Consider the following 18,380-nt stretch of genomic DNA (forward strand, 5'->3'; position numbering starts at 1 on the left):
TCTGCAACGGGAAGTTCAAATACCAGTACAGCAGTCCAAACATGTGTGAAGAAACTGCAGACATCCCAGGTCAGCCGGGACCCATACCCGGCTCTACGAGGAGGCTGTCTTCCCTCCATGAAAATATGATGGCTCATGGAGGTAAACCTGAAAGATTGAAGTGAGGTTGCTCGCGTTGAGGTTAGGGGTCGCTCCCTGACGACACTGAAAATCGGCTCAGCTGAGTGGCAGGCCGGCTGATCGGGCTCCCGAAGAGCCCGAATGTAGGAGGAAGACTATGACCATATGCTTACACACCCCCCTCATGCTTCTCATGGTAAGAAAGAATCGGATCGACTCGAATGATGTGATAGATGGAATGGGTAGCTTGTGTTATGATTTAGTTAGGACTTTGTCTCCCTTTCGTTATCTTCCGCTCCCCTTGTATAGGTTGGGGAAGGGCTGGGTGGATTACCTTCGGGAGCCAAGTCGAAGATCAAATAAGAGAAGTATGGAAACCTTGCACCGCCAATACAGCACAAATACCACCAGAAGAGACGCTCGTAAGAAAGGAAAGAAGAATTGAAGTCGTAACAGCGCCCAAATGTACAAGATGGGTCGTTTCAACCTTTCTTATAGGTTCTTTTTTCTAACATTTAAATTTTACATTAAGATGTTTGGCGTTTAACTGAACTTTATGGTTGATTTTATGTGCATGTTTCAGAGTGGTTTTTGCACCATTGACTAGACAGAAGTTTTTCAATAATGTTCCTCAACTTCATGCCATCTTATAATACTCACAAAGAACCAGTAAAGGTGGTTTTCTCATAAGTGAAGCAACTTGTATTTCTGATACGGCTCAACTATGTACTTGATTCAGAAGGAGACAACATACATTTTAGTTTCTGATGTACACTCTCTGGGTTGAAATTTGATTCGCTTTTCTGTTTCTTCTATATAAAAGGTATACGAATACGCCATGTATATGGACAAAAGAGCAAGTTGAAGCATGGAAACCAGTTGTGGATGCTGCTCATGCCAAGAGTGGGATCTTCTTTTGTCAACTTTGGCATGTGGGAAGGGTTTCCAATAGAGGCGAGTGTGTTCATTTGTTGATTGTTAATCCTCCACCCAAGAGCTAAATAAGACGTACTGTTATTTTCTATTTCTAATGTTATGTTTCATGTGTCACACTTGATTGTCCAGGGAAATTAATGCTCGTTATATTTGGATCTTTTAGCAGTTTTCCTACATTTTCTACGCAGATTTTCAGCCAAATCGCCAAGCTCCAATCTCCAGTACTGACAAGTCATTGATGCCGCAAATTCGAGCTAATGGCATTGATGTTGCACGATTCATGCCTCCAAGGCGGCTAAGGACACATGAAATCGCTCAAATTGTGAATGATTTCAGGCTTGCTGCAAGAAATGCTATTGAGGCTGGTAATTCTTTTCAGAAAACTGGTCGATGGAATGATGAGTTACCATCATCTCTTAACCCCTCTCTTGATTGATAATGTTGTGTATTTGCCTAGTAGGTTTCAATGGAGTTAAGATTCAAGGGGCACATGGTTACCTGATCGAACAGTTTATGAAGGATCAAGTGAACGATCAGATAGACCAATATGGTGGATCTCCAGAGGAACGTTGCAAATTTGCCCTAGAGATTGTTGAAGCTGTTTTTAATGAGATAGGAGCAAAGAAAGTCAAGATAAGGCTATTGCCTTTTGCCGACTATGTGGAATCAGCCAACTCTAATCCAGAAGCATTAGGCCCCTACATGGTAGAGTCCTTGAACAAGTATGGTATTCTCTACTACCATATGGTTGAGCCTAGAATGATAAGAGTTGGAGAAATATGTGAAAGTCCTCACAGTTTACTGCCCATGAGAAAGGCTTTCAATGGTACTTTTCTTGTCGCCGGGCGATATGACCAGGAAGATGGAATCAACATACGAATCTTGTTGGTTATGGTCGCTGGTTCTTGTCTAATCCTGATTTGCCAAAGATATTTAAGCTCAATGCCCCTCTCAATGTGTACAACAAAACAACATTCTACACTGATGATACTATGATCGGTTACACTGATTACCCATTTCTTGAAATCACATCTTAGGCAAATCAAGATTGCCATCTTATGCTTGTGTCAACTTCATGATCAATTGGTAGCTCCAATTAGATGATTAGTGACCAAAATTACTTACTTAGGGTGAATTGGTAAAATCATTCTAGCAAGCTGAGGGAATTTTGGTAGATGCATAGCATGACAAGAATAAGCAGATTTGATTATTTTTGTTCATGACTGCTGAAACTTGAGACCTTGATGATTAAGGTCTTTTGGTGAAAAAATAAATATGGAGCTCAAGCTCACTCAACTAGTTTGAGCTATTACCATTTCCTAGATTGTTTTCTTCATTGTATTTCATCTGTTATGTAATTTTTGCTCATGATAACACGGCCGTATGTTATGTAATATTTTTGCTTATTGTGAATAAAGAGAAAAATTCTTTTTGCACAATTCAGGTAAGCCACTTAAATTTCAGAACTGAAATTTCAAAATACATAAGTTTCATATTCCACTACTTATTTTTCCATTGGTCATCTCTCCAAGTTCAGCAAAGAGAAGAGTATAAGTGAACAGCAATCATAAAACAAGAAAATACAAAATAATAAACTCAAGGACTTTAGATTGAAGACAAAGAATTTGTTATTTTTCATGTACTTATAATTTACAGTAGTATTTGTTATTTCTCATATACATATCATTTACAGTAGTGATGCAGTTACACTATTACAGTTCTTACATTTCAATGATATATTTTATGGTGGGATTACACCATTTGTACATTTTCATTTACCTATATATTTTCCATATGAAGAATGAAGAACTGGGAAAGTTTCAGTAAGAGCTATGACCATTATACATGTCATCCTTGGGAACCAGTACATCGAAATCACTTACGGTCCATTCTGCAGTCTCTCCATTCGGGCTGACATATATTTCTGTACCAACATTGAGGGAAGACCAGACACGCCTTGCTGGTTTTGTTCCTGGATCCTGTGCCAATGACAGTTGCATATCAATTGCATATTACAGAACTAATAACAATGTACGTGAAAAAGAACAACTAATCAGAAATATAAAATAAAGTAACGAATAAGTTTGGTGCAATTGATTAGGTGACAATAGCCTTGAGATCTAATGATATACTCACTACTCCCCAAAACAGTCCAGAAAGGCTTCTTTACCCCTTTTTTTGCATAGGTTAAAAAACAGTGTATAAAGAAGTATCTTTTGACGGACTCGATCTAATCTGAATAGCTCAATGAGAGGTCCATCGTGCGCATAACCAATGCAAATACTTTTGTTTTCAAATTTCTCTCTCTCTCAAGTGAAATAATCTGCCCCTGCGTTTTCATATGAACAATTCTCTGCCTCAAGAGCTGAGAATTCATCTTTCACATACTCTCATGTGAAGAAATTTATATGCATGCAAGCTGGCAATTTCTAATGTCCAAAGTAACAACCACAAGAAAGGTCAAAATCATCAATCAGTTCCCTTCCCATCCACACCTCAAATCTTAACAAGAGAAAGAATGATAAACAGGAGCTAAACTAGAAATTTTAATTAACTTCGAAATGACACTTCAGTTGAAGGAACTAAAGTACCTGGTAGAAGTATAAGCGACTCGAGAGGGCCCCAACATCAAGTTCCCAAGTCCTAGAGTCCCCAATCCATCCATCTCTTTGCTTTTCAGGATAACCATGCACTGCCCATTCAGGATGTGGAAGAATTTGTACCAGTTCCTGTGCTTGTGGATTGCTATAAGGGTCACAGATATCATATGGTTTCTCCAGATATTCAGCATTTCCCGGGCTGCAGTAGAGATGATATGCAGAATATGGAAAGCGAGATGTCTCATTTCTATAAATTATCTACAAAAACAATTAGCATCAGGCTCAACTTATCAGGCAGTTGAGTTTCTTGGGATAGTTGGCAAACCGTCCTAAACACAATGCACTGAATATGTATTTTCTGCTAAAATGCGTGCTTTTGTGGGTACAAAGGAAAATTCGTAACTCAACTTTATGGTGATTTTATGCATGTTTCAGAGTGGTTTGCACCATTGACTAGACAGAAGTCTTTCACAATGCTCTCAACCTCATGCCATCTTATATACTCACAAAGAACCAGTAAAGGTGGTTTTCATAAGTGAAGCACTGTTTATTTCGATACCGCTCAAGGTATTACTCTACTACTAGTACTGATCAGAGGAACACATATACATTTTAGTTTCTGATGTATATCTTCTGGGTTGAAATTTGATTCGCTTTTTGTTTTCTTATATAAAGGTATCGAATACGCCGGTATTGGAAAAAGAGCAAGTTGAAGCATGGAAACCAGTTGTGGATGTGTCATGCAAGGGTGGGATCTTCTTTGTCAACTTTGGCATGTGGGAAGGGTTTCCAATAAGGGAGGTGGTTCATTTGTTATTTTAAATCTCCACCCAAGAGAAATAAGAGACTGTTATTTTCTTTCTAATGTTATGTTTATGTGTCACACTTATTTCCAGGAAATAATCTCGTTTATTTGGATCTTTTACAGTTTCCATTTTACGCAGATTTTCAGCCAAATGCCAAGCTCCAATCTCCAGTACTGACAAGTCATTGATGCCCAAATTCGAGCTAATGGCATTGATGTTGCACTTTCACTGCCTCCAAGGCGGTAAGGACACATGAAACTCAAATTGTGAATGATTTCAGGCTTGCTGCAAGAAATGCTATTGAGGTGGAGACAATAGATTTTTTGTGTGATGATAATTACAAATTAATACTTAATGCATACCGTAGGCACATTGAAATTGCAGACGGTTGTGCATAGACATATTATAGTAACAGAAAATATGACCGAAAGAGAGAAAGGAGAGGGGAGAGGTTATTGTTCTTTTTGTTTGTAATAAACTATTGAGTGAAAGAGACACATTTATGAAGTATACAATCAGCTGAGGTGAGATTACGCTACCGAATTGCAGTGAGCTTGTTTTATGCAACACCAGGAAACCAAGGGTTTTTAAGAGACTACATTAGTTGAGGTTAATGTAATCCTCAACCCGAGGGAGAACACATGCTGTTCTTTTCGGTTTCTAATGTCATATTTCATGTCACACTTGATTTTCAAGGAAATTGTTACTTTTTTTATTTTTATTTTGATCTGTATGAGTTCTCCCTCCCTTCTCTATGCAGATTTTCAGCCAAATGGTCAAGCTCCAATCTCCAGTACTGATAAGCCATTGATGCATCGAATTCAAGCTAGTGGCATTGAAATTGCACATTTCACACCTCCAAGGCTGCTAAGGACGGATGAAGTTCCACAAATTGTGAATGATTTTAGGCTTGCTGCAAGGAATGCTATTGAGGGTGGTATTCTTTTTTCTAAAATTAATGATGGATTGCAGGCTTCCTTTTCAGAAAACTGTTAGGCACATTGGACCATATTGGATAGAAATCACCCTTAAAATCGGACTTATAAGGAAAGAGTTGCCAACTGCTTAGAACACCCAATCTTAGTTCAATAATAATATGAGATTCAATTGGGTTATTATAATTCGCTAATGTAGGTTTGGATGGAGTTGAGATTCATGGGGCAAATGGTTACCTAACTGACCAGTTTATGGAGGATCAAGTAAATGATTGGACAGACCAATATGGTGGATCACTAGAAAACCATTGTGGATTTTCCCTAGAGATTGTTGAAGCTGTTTGCTAATGAGATAGGAGCATAGAAAATTGGGATAAGGCTATCTCCCTTCACTGACTTTTTGGAATCAGCTCACTCTAATCTGAAAGCATTAGACCTCTACATGGTAGTCCTTTAATAAGTATGGTATTTTCTATTGCCACATGGTCGAACCCAGAATTAATATAGTTGGAGAAAAATATGAATGTACGTCCTAACAGTTTTCTGCCCATGAGAAAGGCGTTAAATGGTACTATCCGTGTCTTGGGTGGTTATGATTGGGAAGATGTGATCAATGCTATAGCAAACAGTTGCCTGGATCTTGTCATTTATGGTCGTTGGTTTATATCTAATCCTGATTTTCCAAAGAGATTCGAGCTTCATGCCCCTCTCAATGTGTACAAAAAAGCCGCATTCTACACATATGATTCTGTAATCGGTATCGGTTACATTGATTATTTATTTCTTGAAACCATGTCTAAGCTTTCAATGAAAGAGAATTGATTATCCATTTCTTGAAACCACATAAAAGAGAGTTCGAAGTTGTTTAGATTTTTATTTTGATCCCACTGCATTTTCTCTTACAATGTATTGTTACTTTTTGAACTGCATATGTTTATAAAACTAACCCTGTTCTGGTAATAAAATTATAAAGTCAGGTGCTACTTTGTCTGTATATATCATGGCAGTATTTCATTAATTTATAATAGTAAATTTATAACGTGTTGTGGTTTTAATATTACTAAACGAAACCCTGTATCGCAATACAACAATGCAAGAGAAATCAAGCTTCCAAGGTCTTTTAAAATTATTAAAATCATCTATAAAATTATCAAAAATCTTTTTATAAATGGAGTATGCTTAAAAACTGAGAAAAGTTTAGATCAAGTTAATAGTTCTACAACGGGAAGTTCAAATACCAGCACAGCAGTCCAAACATGTGGGAAGAAACTGCAGTTATTCCTCTTCTTACTCCATACAAGATGGGTCGTTTCAACCTACATCATAGGTGCTTTTTTCTAACTTTTTAAGTTTTATATTTTACCCCCTTTTTACTTATTTGTTGATATTGTTTGTAATGGCTATGGCCTATGAATCAATATGATGTTCTGGTGAAGCTTTTGGTTTGTTAGTTGGATCTTTAGCTTCTTATAATGGTGTGCTTTTAGTGGTAGTAAAGAAAGGGGTTTCTGAATGTCCCAGTTTGATCTCTTTAATTAATTTGTATGTCAAGAGTGTTTGGTTGTCAAGAACGTGCTAAGAAAATGGGGAGAAAAAAACAAGAGAGAGAATCTGAAACTGAGAAGAGACAGTTATGAATCTGTATATAATTATTTATGATTGTAATGTGGAAATAATTAACTCAGAAATTTTGTGTTTGGTAAACTTCATTTTTGAAGTTGCTGTGATTTTCAACAGCTTTGTGTGTGTGTGTGTCTATATATATATATATATATAAAGCCTAATTGATGTGTTGACTGGTGGGTAAATCCACCCTGGAGTCGATTATTGACGACTATCATTGGAGCAAGTTCGACGACACCACCAATACAAAAACAATTAGCATCAGCTGATCAACTTATCAGGGCAGTTTGAGTTCTTTGGGATAGTTGGCAAACACAATGCACTGAATAATGTATTTCTGGTAAAATGCGTTGCTTTTTTGTGGGTTTCACAAAGGAAAATTCGTTTAACTCTAACTTTATGGTTGATTTTATATGCATGTTTCAGAGTGGTTGTAGCACCATTGACTAGACAGAAGTCTTTCAACAATATTCCTCAACCTAATGCCATCTTATATTACTCACAGAGAACCAGTAAAAGTGGTTTTCTCATAAGTGAAGCAACTTGTATTTCTGATACCGCTCAAGGTTAATTTTATCTCTACACTACCATGTACTTGACTCGGAGACTATATACATTTTAGTTTCTGATGTATATTTTCTGGGTTGAAATTTTATTCGCTTTTTTGTTTCTTCGATATATAAGGTATCCGAATACGTCCGGTATGTGGATAAAAGAGCAAGTTGAAGCATGGAAACCAATTGTGGATGCTGTTCATGCGAAGGGTGGGATCTTCTTTTGTCAACTTTGGCATGTGGGAAGGGTTTCCAATAGAGGCGAGTGTGTTCATTTGTTGATTGTTAATCCTCCACCCAAGAGCTAAATAAGACGTACTGTTATTTTCTATTTCTAATGTTATGTTTCATGTGTCACACTTGATTGTCCAGGGAAATTAATGCTCGTTATATTTGGATCTTTTAGCAGTTTTCCTACATTTTCTACGCAGATTTTCAGCCAAATGGCCAAGCTCCAATCTCCAGTACTGACAAGTCATTGATGCCGCAAATTCGAGCTAATGGCATTGATTTTGCAGGTTTCATGCCTCCAAGGCGGTTAAGGACACATGAAATCGCTCAAATTGTGAATGATTTCAGGCTTGCTGCAAGAAATGCTATTGAGGCTGGTAATTCTTTTCAGAAAACTGGTCGATGGAATGATGAGTTACCATCATCTCTTAACCCCTCTCTTGATTGATAATGTTGTGTATTTGCCTAGTAGGTTTCAATAGATTTAAGATTCAAGGGGCACATGGTTACCTGATCGAACAGTTTATGAAGGATCAAGTGAACGATCGGACATACCAATATGGTGGATCTCCAGAGAAACGTTGCTGATTTGCCCTAGAGATTGGTGAAGCTGTTTTTAATGAGATAGGAGCAAAGAAAGTCAAGATAAGGCTATTGCCTTTTGCCGACTATGTGGAATCAGCCAACTCTAATCCAGAAGCATTCGGCCCCTACATGGTAGAGTCCTTGAACAAGTATGGTATTCTCTAATACCATATGGTTGAGCCTAGAATGATAAGAGTTGGAGAAATATGTGAAAGTCCTCACAGTTTACTGCCCATGAGAAAGGCTTTCAAGCCTATTGTTCTCGTCGTTGGGGGATATGACCGGGAAGATGAAATCATGCTATAGCTGAGGGTCGTATGGATCTTGTTGGTTATTGTTGCTGGTTCTTGTCTAATCTGATTTGCCAAAGATTTAGCTCCTGCCCCTCTCAATGTGTACAACAAAACACATCTACACTATGATACTTGTGATCGGTTACACTGATTACCCATTTCTTGAATAACATCTTAGGCAAATCAAGATTGCCATCTATGCTTGTGTCAACTCATGATCATGGTAGCTCCATTAGATGATTATGTCGATCCAAATTCACAACGAATTGGTAAAATCATTATCAAATGAGGGAATTTTGGTAGATGCATAACATGACAAGAATAAGCAGGTTTGGTGATTTTTGTTGAGACTGCTGAAACTTGAGACCTTGATGATTAAGGTCTTTTGGTGAAAAAATAATATGGAGCTCAAGCTCACTCAACTAGTTTAGCTATTACATTTCCAGATTGTTTCTCATGTCTTTCATCTGTATATTTATTTTGCTCATGGTAACACGGCCGTATGTATGTAATATTTTGCTAAGAAAAATTTAAGCCACTTAAATTTCCAAAATACTAAGTTTCATTTCCAATACTTATTTTCCATTGGTCATCTTCCAAGTTCAGCAAAGAGAAGGTATAAGTGAACAGCAATCAATAAAAGAAAAAAAAATAATAAACTCGAGACTTTTAGATTGAAGACAAAAATTTGTTATTTCATGTACTATAATTTACAGTAGTATTTGTTATCTCATATACATATCATTTACAGTAGTGATGCAGTTACCTATTACAATTCTACATTTCAATGATATATTTTATGGTGGGATTACACCATTTGTACATTTTCATTTACCTTTATTTTCCATAGAAGAATGAAGAACTGGAAAGTTTCAGTAAGATGATGACCATTATACGTGTCATCCTGGGAACCAGTACATCGAAATCACTTACGGTCCATTCTGCAGTCTCCATTCGGGCTGCGACATATATTCTGTACCAACATTGAGGGAAGACCGACACGCTGCTGGTTTTGTTCCTGGATCCTGGGCAATGACAGTTGCATATCAATTGCAATTACAGAACTAATAACAATGTTCGTGAAAAAGAACAACTAACGAAATATAAAATAAAGTACAAATAAGTTTGGTGCAATTGATTAGGTGACAATAGCCTTGAGATCTAATGTATCAACTACTCCCCAAAACAGTCCAGAAAGGTCTTTTTACCCCTTTTTTGCATAGTTAAAAAAGTGGATAAAGAAGTATCTTTGACGGGCTTGATCTAATCTGAATAGCTCACATAGAGGTCCTCGTGCGCATAAACAAGCAAATACTTTTGTTTCAAATTTTCTCTCTCTCACGGAATGAAATAATGCCCCTGGTTTTCATATGAACAATTCTCTGCCTCAAGAGCTGAGAATTCATCTTTACATATCTCATGTGAAGAAATTTATATGCATGCAAGCTGGCAATTTCTAATGTCCAAAGTAACAACCACAAGAAAGGTCAAATCACAATCAGTTCCCTTCCCATCCACCCTCAAATCTTAACAAGAGAAAGAATGATAACGGAGCCAAACTAGAAATTTTAATAACTTCGAAATGACACTTCAGTTGAAGGAAACTAAGTACCTGGTAGAAGTATAAGCGACTGAGAGGGCCCCAACATCAGTTCCAAGTCCTAGAGTCCCCAATCATACCATCCTGCTTTTCAGGATATAACCATGCACTGCCCATTCAGGATGTGAAGAATTTGTACCAGTTCCTGTGCTTGTGGATTGCATAAGGGTCACAGATTCATATGGTTTCTCCAGTATCAGCATTTCTGCGCAGTAGAGATGATATGCAGAAATATGGAAAGCGAGATGTCTCATTATATAATTATCTCACCAGAGGACTAACATGGTAAGGTGGGCATAAACAAGATTATCTGCGCGACACCAGCTTGTAGTTGCAGGGTTATTATCATCTCACTGTTAGTCACATCTGTCAGAACATCACCATTACATGGTTCCACTGTTCTTCCAACAGATTCCTATATCAAGGAGATAAAATGACTTTGATCCCCTCCAGCTTAACATCAAGAGTCATCTAACCTTAAAATTTGGAGACTCTGGCAACTGAGAGAAGAAATGAACTGATATAATATTATGTTCTGAGGAATGACCTAAAAACCTTATAGACACATACATTCCCTATGCTGGTCTAGTTGCCAGAAGAAAAAAAAAAAAAAAAAAGGACTGTATACTAATACAAATAAAACTATATCTTCATAATTATTAACAAATCTTGAAAATAAAAAATTACAGATAAAAAATATAGCAGTCCAACCATAGGGTAATTAATGTTCTAGAGAGTGTAGTAAATAAACACGTTTAAAGGCAAATAATGTGTATCTTTTGTGAGAATTAGAGGTACAGGCAACAAACCCTACTCATGATGCCCACGGCATTATAGTGGTACCACCATTAAACCCTTGTTGCCTTGCACGAGATACAACATAAGCCAGGGTACTTTGCAGAGGTTGTTAGCCTGTGTGGAAAATCCATTTCCTTGTGTAAACTCCTCTTCCATGAGACTGAAAAGAAGGAATTATTCCCTAACCTTTGCTAAAGTCACCATCAAGGTCATATGTGCTGTAAATCCTCCGGTCAAAGATCCACTTGGTCACCAGAAATAAACAAATTCGTGTAATGTGGTAGATAAGGGCTGATTCATGCATCTTTGCAAAACATGAAAATTTCTGTCTGTTACTATTTTCTTCACCTTTTTCCAATTTTCTGGACAAAGTGTAGTATTTTTGTCAAAATTGCCATTTTTAGCATAAAACATCCAAAAAGCCATGGTTCGCAATTATGCACCTCACATAGAAGACAAGATATGTTCTTTTTCCACGGCAAACAGGTGGATCTGTGTAGGATTTAAATCAGCCACCGGAAACTTATCACCAGCTCTAAGCTATTGTCGGTCACTCACTTTATGAAGAGTCCACACTTTAACCACATTACCAAGATTCACTGTGATCAGAGAATCTGAAATTTGACATACAGATACAGTTGGGAAAAGATGTTATATGCTTTGATTCACTATTTACATTTAAACTACAATTTTCTACTTGATTTGATTCAGCTATATTATAAGTAGGCCCTAAATATATGATTACCTAAGCACAAGATGAACCAAATTTCAGCATCAATATAACATAGTTCAATAAAAACCTCTTGAGGAGAATGAAGTTGCACATGAGCAGAAATGTTGTTCACAGACAAGTGACTCAATAATAAAATACGTGAGAATATTGTGGAGAGTAAGGGTAGGCTGGTTGCTATACCAGTGACATTATGTTACATGATGACCAAGAAGTGACTTTAGGGTCAAATAAATGGAACCCTTTGTGATGTATAATGTGGCACGACTGAGCCTGTAATGTGCTGTCACAAATTTGTAAACACAAAGTTTTATTTTCACGAGCATGAAGCAAAAGACTAGAGATGGGAAATAAGATAGATTGAGCAGTGATGATAAATGACAGCTGAGAAATTGACAGATGAGGTAACACTGATGAGGGTGATTAAAACAGGAATGAACCGATCATAAGAAGCTTAATGCAATTCAAATGCTCAAAACAGAACTGATTAGAGAAACTTTGGAGGGTTATCAGTAGCTGATAGCTCAATAAATAAGATAGAAAGAAACTCAGGTTTAATGAAAAAATTAGGCAACAAAACACAGGTGAACTGTCCCCATTTACAGAAGTTAAATTTGTAGACATTATCAAAGAAATGATAACGTAGACATGTAAAGTGAAAAAAAAAAAAACACAATGCCAATGGCAAGAGGAGAATTTTGCATAAAAAACTTGACCTGTTAAACCTTTCTTTTAAATCAAATCAAAAGGTTAGTTACAAATCTACAAAACAAAAAAAGGAAAGAGCAAGAAATTCAACACATAACAAATAAAAATCACAAGCATAACTGAAATTCAGTTTTTCATGAAGGTAGTTCAAGAAAAATAATAAAAATACCAAAAAACAAAAAAAAAAAAAAAAACCGTACCATTGAAATATACCATATGTAATATATTAATCACAATTACAATTCAAATACTATCATTTGCCAATAATCTTACAATACAAACAATTCAATAATCAAAGAAGATTTATTACCTCCTAGATACACTTCTAAATATAAAATTCATGAAAAACTATCTCTAAACTTGATAAACTCCCTAAAGTTTCATAAATTATCAAAAAGACCAATTAAAATAATAATAAAAAAAAAGAATGAAAAAGTACAGTTGAAATAGAAGGCAGTAGAAATAGCACAATCAGCCAATCTGGGACTGCCATTCCAGGAGCTTCAAACCCCACTTCATGCAAAAATTCCAAGCTTCTAAGCAACTCTCACATTTACATCCTCATTCCAGGGTCCCCTATTGCTGATACAAACTCATCATTTGTCACAACCCATGTGGTTTAAACATCGAAGCCAATTAGGAACAAATAAATCTGCCAAACAAGTACAAGAAGAAGCCAAGATGCTGAAACAAAAAACCATTTTGCAAATGCTGAAGTTGAGAAGAGCGGAGAAGCGGGAGAAGAGTGTCTGTGTGTTTATTACACTCGCTACATAAGTGCGTGGGGATGGTGGTTTTATGTAGGAGATGGGCTGCTTTCTATTTGAATTAGTACATAATCTAAATAGCGACAAGTGATCAATGAGATCACATTAGTGTTATGGAATGAAGAGCGACATGGGATGGTTTTACTTTAAAGCAAAAGTTTTGGTTGCGGCCAAGAGGCTCTGGTAATTGCAAGGGGAAGAATTATTTTTGACCTCCAATCTATTGTAAAAGAACATTTTTCTCGTTATATTGGAAGGAAAATGATAGAGTTATCGAAAAGTATATATCGAAATTATGCATCGAATGACGTGACAAAATCCTGACCATTGATTAATATTAATTTATAATGAATCAACAATCAGGATTTTGCCACGTCATTCAGTGCACAAATTCGGTGTACACCCGTCGATAACTGTAGCATTACTCATATTGGAAACACCTACGGTTACTTTTTCAAATTCAAATGTTACACTAAATCGAGAAAGGGCAATTTTGTCAAGGCAGCCAGAGAACTTAACCTAACTCAGGCTAAATACAAATAAAACCTAAAATCTCTGAAAGTTAATTTTCGTAAACATCAAGAATGACAAAATTCACAATTGGATGTTCAAATTTACAAACTTTTTTTTTGATTAATTTTATATATTTGATGATTTTCTTAATTTGTTATTAATTTTTACTTTTCATAACTTTGTATAATAAACTTTAAAAATATGTATTCCCCTAATAATGAAAATAAGGGTAAAATTTGAGTTTTAGTGGTGAAAGCTGGTAAAATAGAAAGTGAGATCAATGGAGACTAACTCTGGGGGTAATATTGGCTGTTTGCTGAACATAAGGGAAAAGCGTTTCTTTAGCAATAGGTTGGGGTACAAGATGTTATTCAGTAATTTGCAAGTATGACAAGGAGAACCGATAAGATCAGAGGAAATGCTCCCATTGACCGTGGACCAAGATCCAACTATAGTTACTTTTAGTGAAGGAGGTATAATCCGACGGTGGTTAGTGAAGAACAACCCAAGAATTTAATGTTTTTCTTATAGACTATTATTACATACCTTTGTATTTTAATTGTTTTTTTATTTTTTTGATATTTTTATAAGAGACTTATAATAGTTTGTTAAAATAATGTGTATGAATGAAACAGACAACCATTTTAAAGATCTATAATAATAACTATTTTTTTTCTTGTTGAAATAAAATTGTCAATCTAAGGAAAATAACATCTTCTTCAATATTACTTAAAGTAAAGGGCAAAATAAATAAAAAGAAGTGGGTATCCATTGATTTTTTTTTTCTAATTTAAAATTACTTAAAGTAAGATAAACTATCTGACATTCTCACCCAATATGAACAAATAAAAAGTAGGGTGCAGATACATATAAAGGAAATCTCCAAACCGTAAAAGGAAGGAAAAGGAAATTCTACCTAGCCAGCTAGTTGTGGCTCTGTTGACTTGAGCAAAAATGCAGAAGAAGATCAACAGGATTATTGAAGTATCAAGCTGTCCAATTTGAAGGGGAATGTTAAGCAAAGTTCAGAAAGTACTTTGGGTTAAGTTGCAATATTGAAAAGTAGCCTGGGTGAAGTCACAAAATGTAAAAACTTAGTCTGGGTTAAATTGTCAGAATTCAAAGTTCTTGTAAAACGGTGGCGTTTTTATTTGTCTTTGTAATAATGGCTATATATAAGAGTCCGAAAAAACCTAACGGACTAAAAAAAAAAAAAAAGGACTGATATACTAAATACAAATATAACATATATCTTCATAATTTATTAACAAATCTTGCGAAAATAAAACAATTACAGAAAAAAAATATAGCAGTCCAACCATAGCGGTAATTAATGTTCTATGAAGAGTGTAGTAAATAAACACGTTTAAAGGAAAAATAATGTGTATCTTTTGGGAGAATTAGAGGTATAGGCAACAAACCTTACTCATGATGCCACGGCCATTATAGTGGTAACCACCATTAAACCCTTTCGTTGCATCTGCACGAAGATACAACATAAGCCAGGGATACTTTGCAGAGGTTGTTAGCCTGTGTGAGAAAATCCATTTCCTTGTGCTTAAACTCCTCTTCCATGAGACTGAAAAGAAGGAATTATTCCCCATACCTTTGCTAAAGTCACCATCAAGGTCATATGTGCTGTTAAATCCTCCGGTCAAAGATACCACTTGGTCACCAGAATAAACACATTTCGTGTAATTGCGGTAGATAAGTGGCTGATTCATGCATCCTTTGCCAAAACATGGAAAATTTCTGTCTGTTACTATTTTCTTCACCTTTTTTCCATTTTCTGGACAAAGTGTAGTATTTTTGTCAAAATTGCCATTTTTTAGCATAAACATCCAAAAATGCCATGGTTCGGCTGATTTATGCACCTCACATAGAGAAGCAAGATATAGTTCTTTTTCCACGGCAAACAGGTCTGGATCTGTGTAGGATTTAAAATCAGCCACTGGAAACTTATCACCGCTCTTTAAGCAATTGTCGGGTTCACTCACTTTATGAAGCAGTCCACACTTTAACACATTACCAAGATCACTGTGATCGAGAGAATCTGAAAATTTGACATACAGATAACAAGTTGGTTGAAAAGATGTTGAATGCATTTGATTCACTATTTAACATTTAAACTACACAGTTTTCTACGTTGATTTGATTCAGCTATATTATAAGTGAGGCCCTAAATATAATGATTTACCTAAGCCACAAGATGATCCAAATTTCACGCATCAATATAACATAGTTCAAATAAAAACCCTCTTGAGGAGAATGAAGTTAGCACAGATGTGTTCACAGACAAGTTGACATCAATAAATAAAATAATGTGAGACTATTTGTGGAGAGTAAGGGTAGCCTAGAATTGCTCATACCAGTGACAATTAGTTACAATGATGACCAAGAAAGTGACTTAAGTGTCAAATAAACGGAACCCTTTGTGATGTATAATTGTCGCAAGACTGAGCCTGTAAATGTGCTGTCACAAATTTTGTAAGACACAAAAGTTTTATGTTCACGATGCATGAAGCCAAAAAGACTAGAGATGGGAAAATAAGACTGAGCAGGTGATACAATGACAGCTGAGGAAGTGACAGTTATGCAGGTACACACTGATGAGGGTGATTCAAACTCAGATAATGAACGCGATCATAAGAAGCTTAATGCAATTCAATGCGTCAAACAGAACTGATTAAGAAAACTTTGGAGGTTATCGTACTGATAGCTCAATAAATAAGATAGAAGAAACTCAGGTTTAATGAAAAATTAGGCAACAAAAGCACAGGTGATACTGTCCCCAGTTTACAGAAGTTAAATTTGTACACATTATCAAAGAAATGATAACGTAGACATTGTAACGGAGTTGAAAAAAACACAATGCCAATGGCAAGAGGAAATTTTGCTGATAAAAACTTGACCTTTTAACCTTTCTTTCTAAATCAAATCAAAAGGTTAGTTACCAATTCTACAAACAAAAAAAGGAAAGCAAGAAAATTCAATCACATAACAAATAAAATAAATCACAAGCTCAACTAAAATTCAGTTTTTCATGAAGGTAGTTAAGAAAAATATTAAAAAGATTAAAAAAAAAAAAAAAAAAAGTCCCAGTTGACCTATACCATCATGTAATCATATTAAATCAGCAATTTTACAATTCAAATTACTTACTCCATTTGCCAGATTAATCTTACAAATACAAACAATATCAACTAATCACAGAAGATTTATTTACCTCCCTAGATACACTTCCTAAAATCATAAAAATGTTCATGAAAAACTATCTCTAAAACCTTGATAAATCTCTCTAAAGTTTCATAAATTTATCAAAAACTGAACCAATTATAAATAATAATAAAAAAAAGAATGAAAAAGTACCAGTTGAAATAGAAGGGCAGTAGAAATTAGCACAATCAGCCAATCTGGGACTGCCCATTCCAGGAGCTTCAAACCCCACTTCATTGCAAAAATTCCAAGCTTCTAAAGCAACTCTCACATTTACACTCCTCATTCCAGGGTCCCCTATTGCTGATACAAACTCATCATTTGTCCACAACCCATGTGGTTTTAACTCATTCGAAGCCAAATTAGGAACAAATAATCTCTGCAAAACAAGTACAAGAAGAAGCCAAGATGCTGAAAACAAAAAACCCATTTTGCAAATGCTGAAGTTGAGAAGAGCGGAGAAGCGGGAGAAGAGTGTCTGTGTGTTTATTACACTCGCTACATAAGTGCGTGGGGATGGTGGTTTTATGTAGGAGATGGGCTGCTTTCTATTTGAATTAGTACATAATCTAAATAGCGACAAGTGATCAATGAGATCACATTAGTGTTATGGAATGAAGAGCGACATGGGATAGTTTTGCTTTAAAGCAAAAGTTTTGGTTGCGGCCAAGAGGCTCTGGTAATTGCAAGGGGAAGAATTATTTTTGACCTCCAATCTATTGTAAAAGAACATTTTTCTCGTTATATTGGAAGGAAAATGATAGAGTTATCGAAAAGTATATATCGAAATTATGCATCGAATGACGTGACAAAATCCTGACCATTGATTAATATTAATTTATAATGAATCAACAATCAGGATTTTGCCACGTCATTCAGTGCACAAATTCGGTGTACACCCGTCGATAACTGTAGCATTACTCATATTGGAAACACCTACGGTTACTTTTTCAAATTCAAATGTTACACTAAATCGAGAAAGGGCAATTTTGTCAAGGCAGACAGAGAACTTAACCTAACTCAGGCTAAATACAAATAAAACCTAAAATCTCTGAAAGTTAATTTTCGTAAACATCAAGAATGACAAAATCCACAATTGGATGTTCAAATTTACAAACTTTTTTTTGATTAATTTTATATATTTGATGATTTTCTTAATTTGTTATTAATTTTTACTTTTCATAACTTTGTATAATAAACTTTAAAAATATGTATTCCCCTAATAATGAAAATAAGGGTAAAATTTGAGTTTTAGTGGTGAAAGCTGGTAAAATAGAAAGTGAGATCAATGGAGACTAACTCTGGGGGTAATATTGGCTGTTTGCTGAACATAAGGGAAAAACGTTTCTTTAGCAATAGGTTGGG

At 35.7% G+C, this 18,380-nt stretch overlaps 2 pseudogenes; one reads left to right on the top strand and one right to left on the bottom strand.

Moving 5' to 3' along the window:
• Positions 1-583: 583 nt before the first annotated feature.
• On the top strand, positions 584-2,093 carry LOC116130530 (annotated as a pseudogene).
• A 554-nt stretch (positions 2,094-2,647) lies between these two features.
• On the bottom strand, positions 2,648-17,604 carry LOC116130541 (annotated as a pseudogene).
• Positions 17,605-18,380: the final 776 nt, after the last annotated feature.

Source organism: Pistacia vera, unplaced genomic scaffold (genome assembly GCF_008641045.1).
Source record: "Pistacia vera cultivar Batoury unplaced genomic scaffold, PisVer_v2 Contig1060, whole genome shotgun sequence".
Taxonomy (NCBI): Eukaryota; Viridiplantae; Streptophyta; class Magnoliopsida; order Sapindales; family Anacardiaceae; genus Pistacia; species Pistacia vera.